The 16,377-nt window shown below is 39.2% G+C and overlaps 1 protein-coding gene across 2 annotated transcripts in view; it reads left to right on the forward strand.

The window, feature by feature from the left end:
- The window catches only part of HSF5 (heat shock transcription factor 5), a 50,902-nt gene that overhangs the window by 31,998 nt on the left and 2,527 nt on the right, over window positions 1-16,377 (forward strand). The window lies entirely within an intron of this gene.

Below are 16,377 nucleotides of genomic sequence, written 5' to 3' on the forward strand. Positions count from 1 at the left end.
TGAGAAAAGCTTAGAGGTACCTCTTACTACTGTTTCAAGTTGGGATATTAAAGCACACCACAAATTGCTGAACACTAGTCAATTGGTGACCAACCACAGGCAGAGGAATATTTTCTTGCGTCTCTCCTTGCATGCCAGCTACCTCTAGCTAGAGTTTATCTTTTAGGGCTTTGCTGAATGTGTCAGGAAACAGCCAACACATTGTGAATTTTTTCAGCCTTTCCCCTTCTGGTTACATGCCCATTGGCATGTGGCCTGCTTTCCAGGGTGTCACAGGCAATGATTTTACCAAATGTTTTGACATGGATTACAGAGATCACCAACATTCTAGCCCACTGTGTCTCAACCACCTGTCATCTGACTGCTAAGCCAGAATCACATATTTTTATTTGAATTACAAGCAGCGCCTCACTTATAGATTCCAAATTCTGTATTAGTCCACATATGAATTAGGCTACTGTAAAAAGCAAAATACCAGTGTCTTAAACAATTAAGAAGTTGATTTTCTTCCTCGTGTTACAGTCTGAGAGTAAGCTGTCCAGAGGCAATGTGGCAGCTTCACTTCTCTCTTCTGGCCCTCAGGTGTTAACATGGTTAAAGACGGCTCATCACTCTCCCCTCATCAGCCAGCAGATTGCTATAAACATCCCTTTCATTGCTATGCCACATCAGTTTGACTAGAACTTGGTCACCTGGTTGAACAGGCTGCAAGGGAGCTTGGAAATAAGATCTTTAGCTGAGGGTCATTTGCCTTTTTAAAACAAGAATAAATATTAGGAGACAACCAGAAGTCTCTTTTTTATGGACTTTGGGAAAATATTTACAGCACAAAATATAAAACATTGTATTCATAATACATAAAAGCTTCTACAAATAGAAGAAAGCAATCCAATAAAAAGAAATTAAGTTATATTAATGTGTAGTTCAGCTGAAGAGATACAAATGACCAATAAGTGTATAGAAGGATGTTGAACCAATTCAGCAAACTCAATAATGAGAGAAATGCAAGTAATAAATCACCCCAAAACATTTTTTTTTTTCAATCTGATTGACAAAACTTGAACTGTTGATAATATCCAGGTTTGACAAAGATGTAGGAAACATTGTTTGATAATTGGAATGCAAATTTGTAGAGCCTTTTGGAGGGCATTTTGGCATGGTCTGTAAATAACTAAAATGCTCATATGCTTTGACTTAGAAACTCTACTCCTAGGAATCTTTCTTACAAAGTTCAGTATAGTGTGTTATTTATAATAACAAACATTTGGAAAAAATCATAAATGCCTGACAATGGAGAACTAGACAAACTGTGATAAATTCATGTAATGAAATACTATGCGATCATTTAATAAAATAAAGTAGGTTGATATGTTTTTACTTGGAAAGATAGTGTTCACACTATGTTAAGTGAATGAAGCAAGTTACAGTACAATATGTCTAGTACAATCTGCTTTCTAAAATGGGAAAAAGAAAAATATATACTGTAAAATTATATTAAAAAGTCTGAAAATGAATAAAACTGATACATGTAACAGTGGTTACCTCTGGGGAAGTAAAATTGGAGGTGTAGAAAGGTATTTTTTACTTTTTAATTTGTGTATGAGTATATATAATGGTGGGATTATGGGACAGTCTCCCTTTTTGTATTTTTCTAGTTTTTTAAAATTGAAAAAAATTTAATATACTTTAAATACTGTAAAGAGTTTCTTTATAGTATGAATATAAAAGCCTCAAAATGATAGAAGTGACCAATTTAAAAAGTGTTTTTTTTCTTTTTTTTTTAAATTAGTTTATTTATCTATTTTTTAACTTTACAATATTGTATTTGTTTTGCCATACATTGACATGAATCCACCATGGATGTACATGTTTTCCCCTTCCAGAACCTCCCTCCCACCTCCCTCCCCATCCCATCCCTCCGGGTCATCCCGGTGCACCAGCCCCAAGCACCCTGTATCATGCATCGAACCTGGACTGGCGATTCGTTTTCCATATGATAATTTACATGCTTCCATGCCATTCTCCCATATCATCCCACCCTCGCCCTCTCCCATAGAGTCCATAATACTGTTCTATTTATCTGTGTCTCTTTTGATGTCTCGCATACAGGGTTATCTTTACTGATTGACTAAATACCATATATATGTGTTAGTATACTGTATTGGTGTTTTTCTTTCTGGCTTACTTCACTCTGTATAATAGGCTCCAGTTTTGTCCACCTCATTAGAACTGATTCGAATGTATTCTTTTTAATGGCTGCGTAATATTCCATTGTGTATATGTACCACAGCTTCCTTATCCATTCGTCTGCTGATGGGCATCTAGGCTGCTTCCATGTCCTGGCTATTATAAACAGTGCTGCGATGAACACTGGGGTACACATGTCTCTTTCAAGTCTGGTTTGCTCAGTGTATATGCCCAGCAGTGGGATTGCTGGGTCATATGGCAGTTCTATTTCCAGTTTCTTAAGGAATCTGCACACTGTTCTCCATAGTGGCTATACTACTTTGCATTCCCACCAACAGTGTAAGAGCATTCCCTTTACTCCACACCCTCTCCAGCATTTATTGCTTGTAGTCTTTTGGATAGCAGCCATTCTGACGTAAAAAGTGTTTTGAAAAAAAAATTTATATGCCAAATATTAATGTGACTTTTGAGATTTAGATATGATTGACTCAAGCTAACCTTATCCCACACCAAAAATTCTTTTCCAGGATTTCTGAGAACTTCTAGGGCTTACAGTGGCTTTTAGTTTTGAGTTTCTGCTTTTGCTTAATTGTCAATTCATCAATTTCTCACCACTTGCTCCTTGCTGGACGACGTGTGGAGTCAGCCCCCTTGCTGTGATTTGATTGCCCCCTCCCCACCCTGCCCCCCACCCCTCTGCCTGCAACCCCCAGCAGTTACATAAGGTATTCATATGTGTCGCACACTTTTCTGATTTGGTGGAGTAGAAAGGGTTTGCACTTAAAATATTGCAAATAATTTAAAATGGAACGTTAACTATTCTTTTTAGAAGACCTTCAGTTACTTTACCAGTCTTTCATCTTTGCTTGTCACTAGTCGATGTGGACTCCTGCCATGTTATCCTCTTTCCTTGTACTGGCACCATAGCTTCTCTTCTCTGATATCTTTTTTTACCCCCTGTTCTATCAGTAGGCCCTTAATTCTGTGTCATAGGCAGAGAAGGTTAGATGTCTCCTAACGAGGCCTTGAGACCTCATCTTGCCCAATGAAAACAGGATATATTGTCAAGATATATTCCTCAACAGTTACCTCCCCAAGAGGGACTCTGGTGCCTGCTGTTAAAATAATAATTTCCTCTCTTTCCCTCCTTACTATGGTTGTTAAGTGTAACTGATAAGATAGTTAGCATATTAATTATGTTTTTTAACTCTTACATCCCAACCCCTCACCCCCCCACCCCACCTCCATCCTGCCTCCATTCCCCAGTAAAGCCTAATTCTTTGGTCAGTGGTATTGATAGGTGAGTCTTAATTGACCTTGGCTTCCTGCCGTGAAACAGGAGTTGTAAATGTTGACATTATTATGACATCTAATCACACCTTCATGTTATTAGGGGCAGGGAGCAAATGACTTATGCTTAAACTAGAACATCCTTGCTAAAAAGTTGGCTTTTTAAAAAAATATTTATTTTTAAAAATGTATTTATTGGCTGTTGAGTCTTAGTTGCCACCTGCAGGACCCTCAGTCTTCATTGTGTCAGGTGGGATCTTTAGTTGCAGCACATGGGACCTAGTTCCCTGACCAGGGATAAAACCCAGGCCCCCTGCATTGGTAATGTGGAGTCTTAACCCCACTGGACCACCGGGGAAGTTCCCCAAAATCAGCTTTTGTGATGCAAATGTAAGGAGAAATACAATTCATGAAGTTGCAAATTATTCTTCCTTGATAGAACTTAGTCCAACAAACAATTGGGCTATGAGAACATTGGTACATATAAGGTCCTGTGGCATTAAAAGATTTTAACCACATTCAGTGTAAGATTTACATACTGTTAGAGGCTGTACAATACAGTCAACAGGAAGAAAGCTTCTGGCATTAGAAAAAACTAAATTAAAATCTGGATTTTGTTATTTACTGAGCCTCAGTTTCATCTATAAAAGGAGGATAATAAAGAAGACATATGTTTATATAAAACATATAACTGGCTTAGTATGGTGCCTGGTGTATAGAAAATACATGGTAGCAATGGAATTTTAGCAAAATTATTATTTTCATAATACTTATTTTGATGTTCATTACTGTCAAATATTTTTCAAACTGAATGATCTCATTTTAAATTCACATGAGCTCTTAGTGTTCCTGGCAGCCCTGTAATATTTCCCTAATCAGTACACTCCCCATTTTCCAAAGCCACTCTATCATATCTTCTCTGCTCCAACTTCCAACACAACTCTTCTCTTTTCATTCTCAGCTTTGACCTTGTTTCTTATTTTACTGAGAAAATAGAAGCAGCTAGAAGAGAACTTCCATATCTCTCCACCAACAAATCTATCAGTCTACCACTTGTGTAATTCGACACTTTGCCTTTCTTCCTTTTATAATGGGAAAAGGCCAATCCTTCCATTTGTGTACAAAATCCCCTTTTGTGCACTCACAGACTTAGCCCTGAACAGTTATCCTCCCCTTACTCGTCAATAATCACGTTTTACCTTTTATATTAGATGATTCCCATTAGCATACAACCATGCCATCACATAGGTTCTGTGTTAAAAGTAATTCCTCTCACTTTCCCTTCATTCATATTTTCATCCAGCTACTACATTTTTTCTCTTCCCCCTAGAGAAAAGCTCCTTGAAAGCATATCCTTATCTCAACCAGACTTTCTAATCGGGTTTTCATTCCTGCTACTCAGCTGAAACTGCTCTTATCAAAGTTTTCTATTACTGCCGTGGTGCCAAATCCAGTGGTCTGTTCTCAGTCCCCTGCACCTCGGCAGCATTGAACCGACAACATCAACCTTCACTTGCTTCCGGAATATCACCCTTTCCTGGATTTTCTTCAGCTTCACTGGCCACTCTGTAATTTATTTTACTAAATCTTCTTTGTCTGCCCTCACTTCTAAATATTGATGAATCCCAGAGCTCAATTCTTGGGCCTCTTTTCTTCTCTCTCTAGTCAATTCCTAGGTTATATCAACAAGTCTCATTGCTTTTATCATCTTCATAGTGCTGACTCCTAAATTTATATCTTAAGTCTCAATTTTCTCTGAACTCCAAACGTGCATACCTTTTTTCTCATGCTACCTCTTCATTTGTATGTCCAGTAGTGTCCCAAATACATTGTAACTCCTTTCCCCAGTTTTACTTATTTCAGGAAATAGTACTTCTAGTTATCTCTAGTCAACCAAAAGTCTTGAAGTCTTCCTTGACTCTCTTCACTCACATCCCATGCATCAGCAAATTCTTTCAGCTCTCAGTGTAGATCCAGAATCTGACCACTTACCACCTTTACATGCTGTCACCATGGTCCAAGCCGCTGCATCTCTTGCCTAATCCTTCTTCTTCCACTGTGTGCTCCTACAGTGTTTTTTTTTCTCCACATAGCAATCAGAGTGATCCTCTTAAAATTATTTCCCTGCTTAAATTTTTCCAGTGGTTTTCTATCACATTTAGAAGAAAATCTAAAAATCCGTACTATGATTTTGGCAACTGCTCTGACTTTATCTCCTACCACCTTCTATCTCCCTCATCTGTTCCAGCCACAGCAGCCTCTTCACTATTCTCTGAACACACCAAGCATGGTCCTGCCTTCCCATTTGGTCTTCTCTCTGCCCGAAATTTTTCTTTACCCAGGTATTCACATGGCTTTCTCATTACATTCAGTTCTCTACTCAAATGCCAGCTCATCATAGGAAGAACCTTCTTGACTATCCTGTCCGTAATAGGTACCCTATTCCCCATGTCCTGCCCTCCCTCAGTCCCTATTGTTTATTTATCTTCGTTTTCCTTCTATAGTGTTCATCACTACTTGACATTTTATATTGTTTTTCTCTCCCTCTGAAGGTAAGTTCCATGAGGACAAGAATTTTGTTGTGTTCATCTCCAGCCCCTGCAGGATTGCCGGTGGCACTCAATGTTTATGCACCATTAAATCTTATTCATATACTTAAAAGATCTTGGGAAAAAGGGATCTTTAAAAAAATTGCGGTAAAATACCCAAAACAAAGTTCAACATCTTAACTGTTTTTTAAGTGTATAGTTCAGTGGCATTCAGTCCATTCACACTGTTCTGCATCATCTCCACCATCCCATCTCCAAAACTCTTTTCATTTTGTAAAACCGAAACTCTGTGCTCATTAAACAATTCTTGTTTTTTTTCTCACCCACCAGCACCTGGAAAACCTATCTTACTTTCTGTCTCTATGAACAATCTTTAATTAGCCACCAAAAGGTAAGTTTTGAACATCTGAGGAGTCAGTCACCCCATAGGTTGCTTTTAATGAGCACTTTTTAATAACTTCCCTAGGGTCAGTACAGTGCTAGAGACACTAGGGATACGAAAGTAGTGTCCTCTGCAGTTCTTTTCTGTTGGAACTAGGAACTGCACATGTCTTACTAAAGGTAAACATTCTGTATCTTGTTGTTGTGCTCTGACAGTGAAAACTGAGATATGTTTGGTTATGAGTTATTTTTTATAGCCATTTTCTGCTTTCCTCTCCTTTTTGTCCCATCATTTCAAACTTATAGGAAAGTATACATTTTTAGGGAAAATTCACAAAACATAAAATAACCACTTTAAAGTGAAAAGTTCTGTGTCATTTAGGACATTCACAGTGTCGGTGCAACCTCTGTCTGGATCCAAGACTTTGCATCACTCCAAAAGAAAATCCCATTCATTAAGCAATCACACTCTGTTCCCTCCTCTCCCAAGCCCTTGGCAACCAACCAATCTGTTCTGTCTCTCTGGATTTACCTATTCTGAATATTTTGTACAAATGAAATCATAGGATATGTGACCTTTTATGTCTATTAGGTTGGTACAAAAGTTATTGTGGTTTTGGACCATGAATTTTAAATCATTATAACTAGGCTCAGACACATCTTTGTTAATCAAAATGGGAACCATTATAATCAACACATTTTGGCCAGTGAGGAATAAGATTGTTTATTCCTGGAGTGTAAAAATCCATGCTTCAGGATTCAACGAACTCTTGGAAAATATTTTCTACTTCCTGCTGATTGTGGAAGCATTATCCCTGCAAATGTTGAGATGCTTAAAGTGGTTGGTAGTTGGTTGGCAAGAGGTCAGGTGAATATGAATATGGTGGATGAGGCAAAACTTTGTAGCCCCATTAGTTTAACTTTGGAAGAGTTGGTTGTGCAACATGCAGTTGGGCATTGTTGTGGAAAAGAATTGGGCCCTTTCTGTTGACCAGTGCCAGCTGCAGGCATTGCAGTTTTCAGTGCATCTCATTGATTTGCTGAGCATACTTTTCAGATGTAATGATTTCACTGGGATTCAGGAGCTGTAGTGGAGCAGACCAGCAGCAGACCACCAAACAGTGACTATAACCCTTTTTTTGGTGCAAGCTTGACTTTGGGAAGTGCTTTGGAGCTTCTTCTTGGTCTAGCCATTGAGCTGATCATTGCTAGTTGTCGTATAAAATCCACTTTGCATCACACGTCATAATCCAATCGAGAAATAGTTCACTGTTGTTGGGTAGAATAAGAGAAGACAACACTTCAAAATGACAATTTTTTTGATTTTTGGTCAGCTCACGAGGCACCTACTTAGTGAACTTTTTCACCTTTCCAATTTGCTTCAAATGCCAGATGACTGTAGAATGGTCGACATTGATTTCTTTGGCAACTTCTCATATAGTTGTAAGAGGATCCGCTTTGATGAAGGCTCTCAGTTGGTCATTGTCAGCTTCCAATGGCCTGTCCACTATGCTCCTCAACTTCGAGGTGCTCATCTCCTCTGCAGAACTTCTTGAACCACCACTGCACTGTATGTGTGTTAGCAGTTCCTGAGCCAAATGCATTGTTGATATTGCAAGTTGTCTCTGCTGCTTTACTACCCATTTTGGATTCAAACAAAAAAATTTCTCAAATTTGCTTTTTGTCTAACATCATTTCTCTAATCTAAAATGAATATGAAATAAACAGCAAGTAATGTCATTAGCAAAAAAAACATAAAGTGAGAAATGTGCATTAAAATGATGTGTAATATAACCACATTTATTTAAGAATGTATCCCGATATCAAAAGGCAAAGTTCAACAGTGCAAAACCACAATTACTTTTGCACCAACCTAACAGTTTATTTTACTTAGCATCATGTTTTCAAGGTTCATCCACAAGGTAACATGTGTATCAGAACTTCATTCCTTCTTATAGCTAAACAATATTATTAATACATTATATGTATATATGACAGTTTTTTATCCATTCATCTGCTGATGGGCATTTAGGCTTTTTCTACTTTTTGCTTATTGTGAATAGTGCTGCTATAAACATTGTACTTTATTTGAGTATCTTCTTTCAATCCTTTTGAGGATATACCTAGGAGTGGAATTGCTGGATCATATGGTATTTGTATGATCACGTGGAATCAAGATTGCCAGGAGAAATATCAGTAACCTCAGATATGCAGATGACGCCACCCTTATGGCAGAAAGCGAAGAAGAATTAAAGAGCCTCTTGATGAAAGTGAAAGAGGAGAGGGAAAAAGCTGGCTTAAAATTCAACATTCAAAAAATGAAGATCATGGCATCTGGTCCTATCACTTCTTGGCAAATAGATGGAGAAACAATGGAAACAGTGACAGACTTTATTTTCTTGGGCTCCAAAATCACTGCAGATGGTGATTGCAGCCATAAAATTAAAAGACGCTTGCTCCTTGGAAGAAAAGCTATGACCAACCTAGACAGCATATTAAAAAGCAGAGACATTACTTTGCCAACAAAGGTCTGTCTAGTCAAAGCTATGGTTTTTCCAGTAGTCGTGTATGGATGTGAGAGTTGGACCATAAAGAAAGCTGAATGCCGAAAAATTGATGCTTTTGAACTGTGGTGTTGGAGAAGACTCTTGAGAGTCCCTTGGACTACAAGGAGATCAAACCAGTCAATCCTACAGGAAGTCAATCCTGAATATTCATTGGAAGGACTGATGCTGAAACTGAAACTCCAGTGCTTTGGCCACCTGATGCGAAGAACTGACTCATTGGAAAAGACCCTGGTGCTGGGAAAGATTGAAGGCAGGAGGAGAAGGGGACGACAGAGGATGAGATGGTTGGATAACATCTCCGACTCGATGTACATGCGTTTGAGTAAACTCCAGGAGTTGGTGATGGACAGGGAAGCCTGGTGTGTTGCAGTCCATGGGGTCACAAAGAGTCGGACACAACTGAGCAACTGAACTGAACTGAATTGATGGTATTTCTATGTTTAACTATTGAGGAATTGCCAAGCTATTTTCCATAATGGCTGAACCATTTTACATCCCCACCAGCAATGTACCAGAATCCTTATTTCTCCACATCCTCCCTAGCACTTGTTATTTTCCACTTTTTATCATCACTATAGTCATCCTAAGTAGATGTGGAATGGTATCTATCTTATTGTAGTTTTAATTCCATTTCTCACATGATTGATGATGATAAGCATCTTTTCATGTGCTTGTTGGCCATTTGTAGATCTTCTTTGGGGTAAAAGATACTTTTGAGAATTGAATAATAATACTCCATTCGATGAAATATTCTCCTGTTTTGGTTAAATTTCTCTGGATTAAAGCCCTAGTGTGTGCTGTTAAGGCATCAGTCAGTAAACTGTAGCCTGTGGACCAAATCTAGCTCACTACTTGTTTTTATATGGCCTGCAAGCTAAGCATGTAGCCTACTCTGTGTCTTACTTCATTCTGCTGCTATAATAAAAATACCATAAACTAGATGGCTTATAAGCGATTCCCAGGTGGCTCAGTCGAAAAGAATCTACCTGTTGATGCAGGAGATGCAACTTCAATCCCTGGATTGGGAAGATGCCCCTGGAATAGGAAGAGGCAACCGAGTCCAGAATTCTTGCCAGGAAAGTCCCATGAACAGAGGAACCTGGTGGGCTATAGGCCACGGAGTTGCAAAGAGTTGGACACAACTGAGCACACACACTGAAGAAGGCAATGGCACCCCACTCCAGTACTCTTGCCTGGAAAATCCCATGGATGGAGGAGCCTGGTAGGCCACAGTCCATGGGGTCACACAGAGTCGGACACGACTGAAGCGACTTAGCAGCAGAGCACACACACACCAGGTGGCTTATAAATAACAGTTTGTGTGTGTGTGTGCTTTCCCACAGTCTCAGAGGCTGGGAAGTCCAAGATCAAGGTGCTAGCAGATTCAGTGTCTGCTGAGAGTCTGCTTCCTGGCTCATAGACTGCCTTCTTCCTGTGTCCTCACGTGGCAGAAGGGGCAGAGGAGCTCTCTGGGTCTTTTATAAAGGACTCTAATCTCATTCATAAGAGCTCCACCATCAGAACCTAATCACCTACCCAAAGTCCTGCTTTCTAACACCATCACATTGGAGGTTAGGTTTTAATATCAATACAAGAATTTTGAGGAGATGCAAACATTCAGTCTTTTGCACCCTGCATTAGGAAGTCCTCATTCTTAGCTTCTAATTTTTTCACAGCCCTGATCATTGATGGCCAGAGAAGCTCTTAAGAGTCAAGGGGGGTCCTTGGTTTGTTCCCGGGTTTCAGCATCCTCCAAGGAAAAAAGAGTCAGTAGATACTTGTGGGGAACACTCAGAATGAACTGTAGTATTCAGTTTAGTTCTCATAGATGACTAAGTATTTTTTACTTCAATAGATATTAAATTCCAAGTTTAGAGTATTACTGATAGGAACTAAGTGTAAAATTTCTAAAGTATCACTTAAATTTCAACTGTCAGTATCATTAAGAGTATCTTCCCTCAGTGAAGTTCCAGCTCTCACATTATTTGTGGTAAAAATAAGAGAGTTTATTAAAATCATCTCTGAAGACTTCTTTGGCCCCAAATTCTGAAGTACTGTGATTCCAACATTAACTGTTAAGATGTCATTATGTTGCTGAATAGCGCACTGAACTGTGGCATCGTGTATCTCAGAACTTAATCAGTGCCCTTCTGTAACTGAACTGTTTTGAAAATTTATCTTCTCACACTTTTAAGTTTTCTTTGACTTTTTTTTTCAAGTAAGAGAATTCAAGTTGATGAGGTATCCTGATTATACTGATTTCAGTAGATGTACATTTTGTTAGAAGGAGGCTGTTAATCACAGTTATTGCCATGCTTTGTGTAGGCCTTTTGAACACATGTTGACTTAAGAAAATACCATTCAGATTAAAAAAATCAAGTACAAAAATTAGACTCGATAATGCTCGTCCAGTTTCTACAATGGAATTACCCTAAACCAAATACACCCAGATATTAGTCTTATTGTAGAAGCTACACTCTCTTATGTTCTGATAGGTTACTTTATAGTTAAGGGAAATTGAATGTTAAAGAGCAAAGTTCAGTCCATTCCTGAAGAAAGGACTTCTCATTTTCCTGCAGCTATTGCAGGATTCTGGATGAGATTTCATTAAGGTAATAGCCCCCAAACTCTAGAGAGTGCTCTTAGTAGGAATTTGCATTTCCAGGGAATTCCCTGGCAGTCCAGTGGTTATGACTCTGTGCTTTCATTGCTGAGAGCCTGGGTACCATCCCTGATTGGATAACTAAAATCCTGCGAGGTACAGTCAAAAAAAAAAAAAATTCCCAAATGAGTAGATGCAACATTCCTGTCCCTGGAGGCCTTTTGGCTCTCAGATCAACTCAGTTGCTTTGATTCTCAAATATTTACTTCTCTGATGAGTATAGAAGGTTCTCTCCTGACTAAAGTCCTAGAAACCTGTAGTAGCATCAGACTAGTTTCTCTCTTTTTACAATTTTATTGGTCTGTATGCTCTTAATTCCTTGATTGGCAGCTTTGTTAATGAAGGAAGCTCACTTTAATAAAAATTATCAGGTTGAGATACTTGTTATTGCTATGTGCCAAATTGGGGGCTTTGGCAGCCCCAAATTGGGGGCTGTGTGCCAGCAAATTTGAAAAACTCAGCAGTGGCCACAGGACTGGAAAAGGTCAGTTTTCATCCAGTCCCAAAGAAAGGCAATGCCAAAGAATATTCAGACTACTGCACAATTGTGCTCATTTCGCACACTAGCAAAGTAATGCTCAAAATTCTCCAAGCTAGACTTCAACAATACGTGAACTGAAAACTTCCAGATGTTCAAGCTGGATTTAGAAAAAGCAGAGGAATCAGAGATCAAATTGCCAACATCCACTGGATCATCAAAAAAGTAAGAGAATTCCAGAAAAACATCTGCTTCATTGACTGTGCTAAAACTTTTGACTGTGTGGATCACAGCCATTGTGGAAAATTCTTAAAGAGATGGGAATACCAGACCACCTTACCTGCCTCCTGAAAAACCTGCGTGCAGGTCAAGAAGCAACAGTTAGAACTGGACATGGAACAGCAGACTGGTTCCAAATTGGGAAGGGAGTACATCAAGGCTGTATATTGTCACCCTGCTTATTTAACTTATATGCAGAGTACATCATGCAAAATGCTGGGCTGGATGAAGCAGAGCTGGAATCAAGATTGCCGGGAGAAATATCAATAACCTCAAATATGCAGATAACACCACCCTTATGGCAGAAAGTGAAGAAGAACCAAAGAGCCCTTGGTGAAGGTGAAAGAGGAGAGTGAAAAACTTGCTTAAAACTCAACATTTAGAAAGCGAATATCATGGCATCCAGTCCCATCACTTCCTGGTAAATAGAGAAGGAAACAATGCAAACAGTGAGAGACTTTATTTTTTTGAGCTCCAGAATCACTGCAGATGGTAACTGCATTCATGAAATTAAAAGACACTTGCTCCTTGGAAGAAAAGCTATGACCGCCGACCTAGAAAGTGAAGTCACTCAGTCATGTCCAGCTCTTTACGACCCCATAGACTGTAGCCTACCAGGCTTGTCCATCCATGGGATTTTCCAGGCAAGAGTACTGGAGTGGGTTGCCATTTTCTTCTCCAGAGGATCTTCCCAACCCAGGGATCGAACCCGAGTCTCCCATATTGTAGGCAGACGCTTTACCGTCTGAGCCACCAGGGAAGCCTTATGACCGACCTAGACAGCGTATTAAAAAGCAGAGACCTTACTTTGCCAACAGAGGTCCGTCTAGTCAAAGCTATGGTTTTTCCAGTAGTCATGTATTGATGTGAGAGTTGGACCATAAAGAAGGCTGAGCATTGAAGAATTGATACTTTTGAACTGTGGTGTTGGAGAAGACTCCTGAGAGTCCCTTGGACTGCAATGAGATCAAACCAGTCAGTCCTAAAGGAAATCAATCCTGAATATTCATTGGAAGGACTGATGCTGAAGCTGCAGTACTTTGGCCACCTGATGCAAAGAGCTGACTCATTAGAAAAGACCCTGATGCTGGGAAAGATTGAAGGCGGAAGGAGAAGGGGATGACAGAGGATGAGATGGTTGGATGGCATCACCAACTCAATGGACATGAGTTTAAGCAAGCTCCAGGAGGTGGTGAAGGACAGGGAAGCCTGGCGTGCTGCAGTCCATGGGGTCACAGAGTCAGACATGACTGAGCAACTGAACAACAACAAAGCCCAGTCATTAAGGCTAAGAGGGTTTGTTGCTCACACTACATAACTCATTCTGAGGCTATTATAGAGAGCCATACTGGCACTGGCGCCCCACTCCAGTACTCTTGCCTGGAAAATCCCATGGACGGAGGAGCCTGGTAGGCTGCAGTCCATGGGGTCGCTAAGAGTCAGACACGACTGAAGCGACTTAGCAGCAGCATACCGGCTATTGTTACTTTATTTTTTAAAAACTTATTTTGGGATACCACTAATTAACAATGCTGTGATAATTTCAGGTGGACATCGAAGAGACTCAGCCATACCTATAGCTATACATGTATCCGTTTTCCCCCAAACTCCCCTCCCATCCAGGCTGACATATAACATTGAGCACAGTTCCCTGGGCTACACAGTAGGACCTTGTTGGTTATCCACTGAACTATTGTTACTTTAAACATGCCTATCTGTGATGTGCTCTTGTCCATTGTTTGAACCTATCAGTAGGATAAAGTCTTTAATTAAATAAATGACAGTTGTCCACTGAAAAAAAGAGGATTTGTTCTTCTTCAGTCTACCTCCCCACAAGAGGTCTGTAGTTGTTTTATAGTCTTAACCCTTGTTTTATAGTCTTTACCTTTGTCACCGATTCAGTGGACATGAACTTGGGCAAACGGTGAGGGAGAGGGAGGCCTGGCCTGCTGCAGTCCATGCGATCACAAAGAGTTGGAAACAACTTGGCAACAGAACAACAACAACAGCCTTTGTCATTATCAAGAATTCCTACTCTGCTTTCAAAATAGGGCTGCAGTTAGATCTATTCATATTCCAAAATCTTATTGTAGTATTTTCTGTTACCATATGGCCTGTCCTCCTTATTCTGATGTGGAGTTGAAGTGTTTAGAGAATGATCATGCTTACATATTACTCATTCTGTATCCTTTGATCAGCATTTAAAATTCTGATGCCTAGGTTGCACTCCGTACCAATTAAATCAGAATGTATGGGGGTAGAAGCCCTAGATCTCAGTTGTTTTTTTTTTAAAGATCCCCAGGTGATTCCAGTGGGCAGCAAGAGTTAGAAACCTTTGGCTTTAGTAGTCATCTAGTGTAGAGGTTCTTTCAGTCATCTCTTTATTACTCAGGATTAATTAGATGACCATACAACTGTATTTCAGTTACTTGAAAAAAAGATGTTCTATAAATTAAGATATAACTGTAATCATCCCTGTTATGTAGACTGTAAAGAAGCCATTTTTGTGGTAAAATATATATAACATAAAATTTACCTTTTTAAACATTTTTAAGTGTACAATTCAGGGGCATTAAGTACATTCACATTATGTACTACCACCACCACCATCCATCTCCAAAACTTTTCTCATCTTCCCAAACTGAAACTCCATATCCGTTACATCCTTCCCCGCAGCGCCTGGCAACCACCATTCTGCTTTTATTGCTATGAATTTGACTACTTCATATGAGTAGAATTGTACAATATTTGTCCTTTTGTGACTATTTCATGTTGTAGATAATTCATGTTGAAGACTCATTCATATAGCATGTGTCATAATTTCCTTCCTTTTTAAGGCCAAATAATACTCCATTGTATGTATCTACCACACTTGTTTTCCCATTCATCCATCAGTGGACTCCTGGATTACTTTTGGCTATTGTAAATAATGCTGCCATGATCATAGATATACAAGAAATCCATTTTAAGTGATAAATTGATGTCTGTTCTTCTGCAAGATGCTTATCTGGATAAATTGCTTGTTCTTAATGTGGGAGACCTGGGTTCAATCCCTGGGTTGGAAAAATCCCCTGGAGAAGGGAAAGGCTACCCACTCCAGTATTCTGGCCTGGAGAATTCCATGCAATGTAAAGTCCATGGGGTCGCAAAGAGTCAGACACAACCGAGCAACTTGCACTTTCTTTTTTTAACTAATTTTTTTTTTTTGGCTGCAAGGCACAGCATGCAGGATCTTAGTTCCCTGACCAGGGATCAAACCAATGCCCCCTGCAGTGGAAGCGTGGAGCTCTAACCACCAGATTGCCAGTGAATTTCTATTGCTTGTTCTTTATGGATAGGTTGTACTCCTGTTCACCAGATGAGCTAGTACCTTTCTTTAGTAATTGATCTACCTTCTACAAAATAGGGCAAAAATTAAGTACTGTTCCAAATGCCCTCTAGATTTTCTCAAAGGTGGCAGTAGAATTATTGTATCATCTCTCTTGTTCAGGCTGTTGATCAGTCCCACAGAAGTTGTGTTTTACAAATATTGTAACAGAAGTCTCTGTATGTCTAGTAGGAAATTAAGGATTCATTCTGTGTAATTCTATACATGGCCTTAGCTTTTTTTGTTATGGAACCTAGTACCTGAGCTGAGAGCTCACTTTTTTACTTCTTCCCATTCTTAATGAACCCACATTTTGTCTGTTGACCTCCTTGAAGGGTATACTGTATTTTTTTTTACAGACAGTTCAGATAGACACTTTTATAAGAGAATCAGCTGCATTAGTCAATAGGTGGAAATTTTATGGAGGCAATCAACTTTGGAAAGGTAGTGTTTACTTAATTTAACATTGTTTTTCGTAAGGCATTACTTCATAATCCTGGAACCTATTTTTATAATATTGAAAAAATGAGTTTTCATATGTGTGTTTATTGTACTTTGATCTTTTTGACATTTTTTCTTAATTTTATACTTACAATAAAAGTCAGTTGAAATGAAAA

This window comes from Giraffa tippelskirchi, chromosome 3, assembly GCF_054371585.1.
Source record: "Giraffa tippelskirchi isolate mGirTip1 chromosome 3, T2T-mGirTip1v1.2.pri, whole genome shotgun sequence".
NCBI lineage: Eukaryota > Metazoa > Chordata > Mammalia > Artiodactyla > Giraffidae > Giraffa > Giraffa tippelskirchi.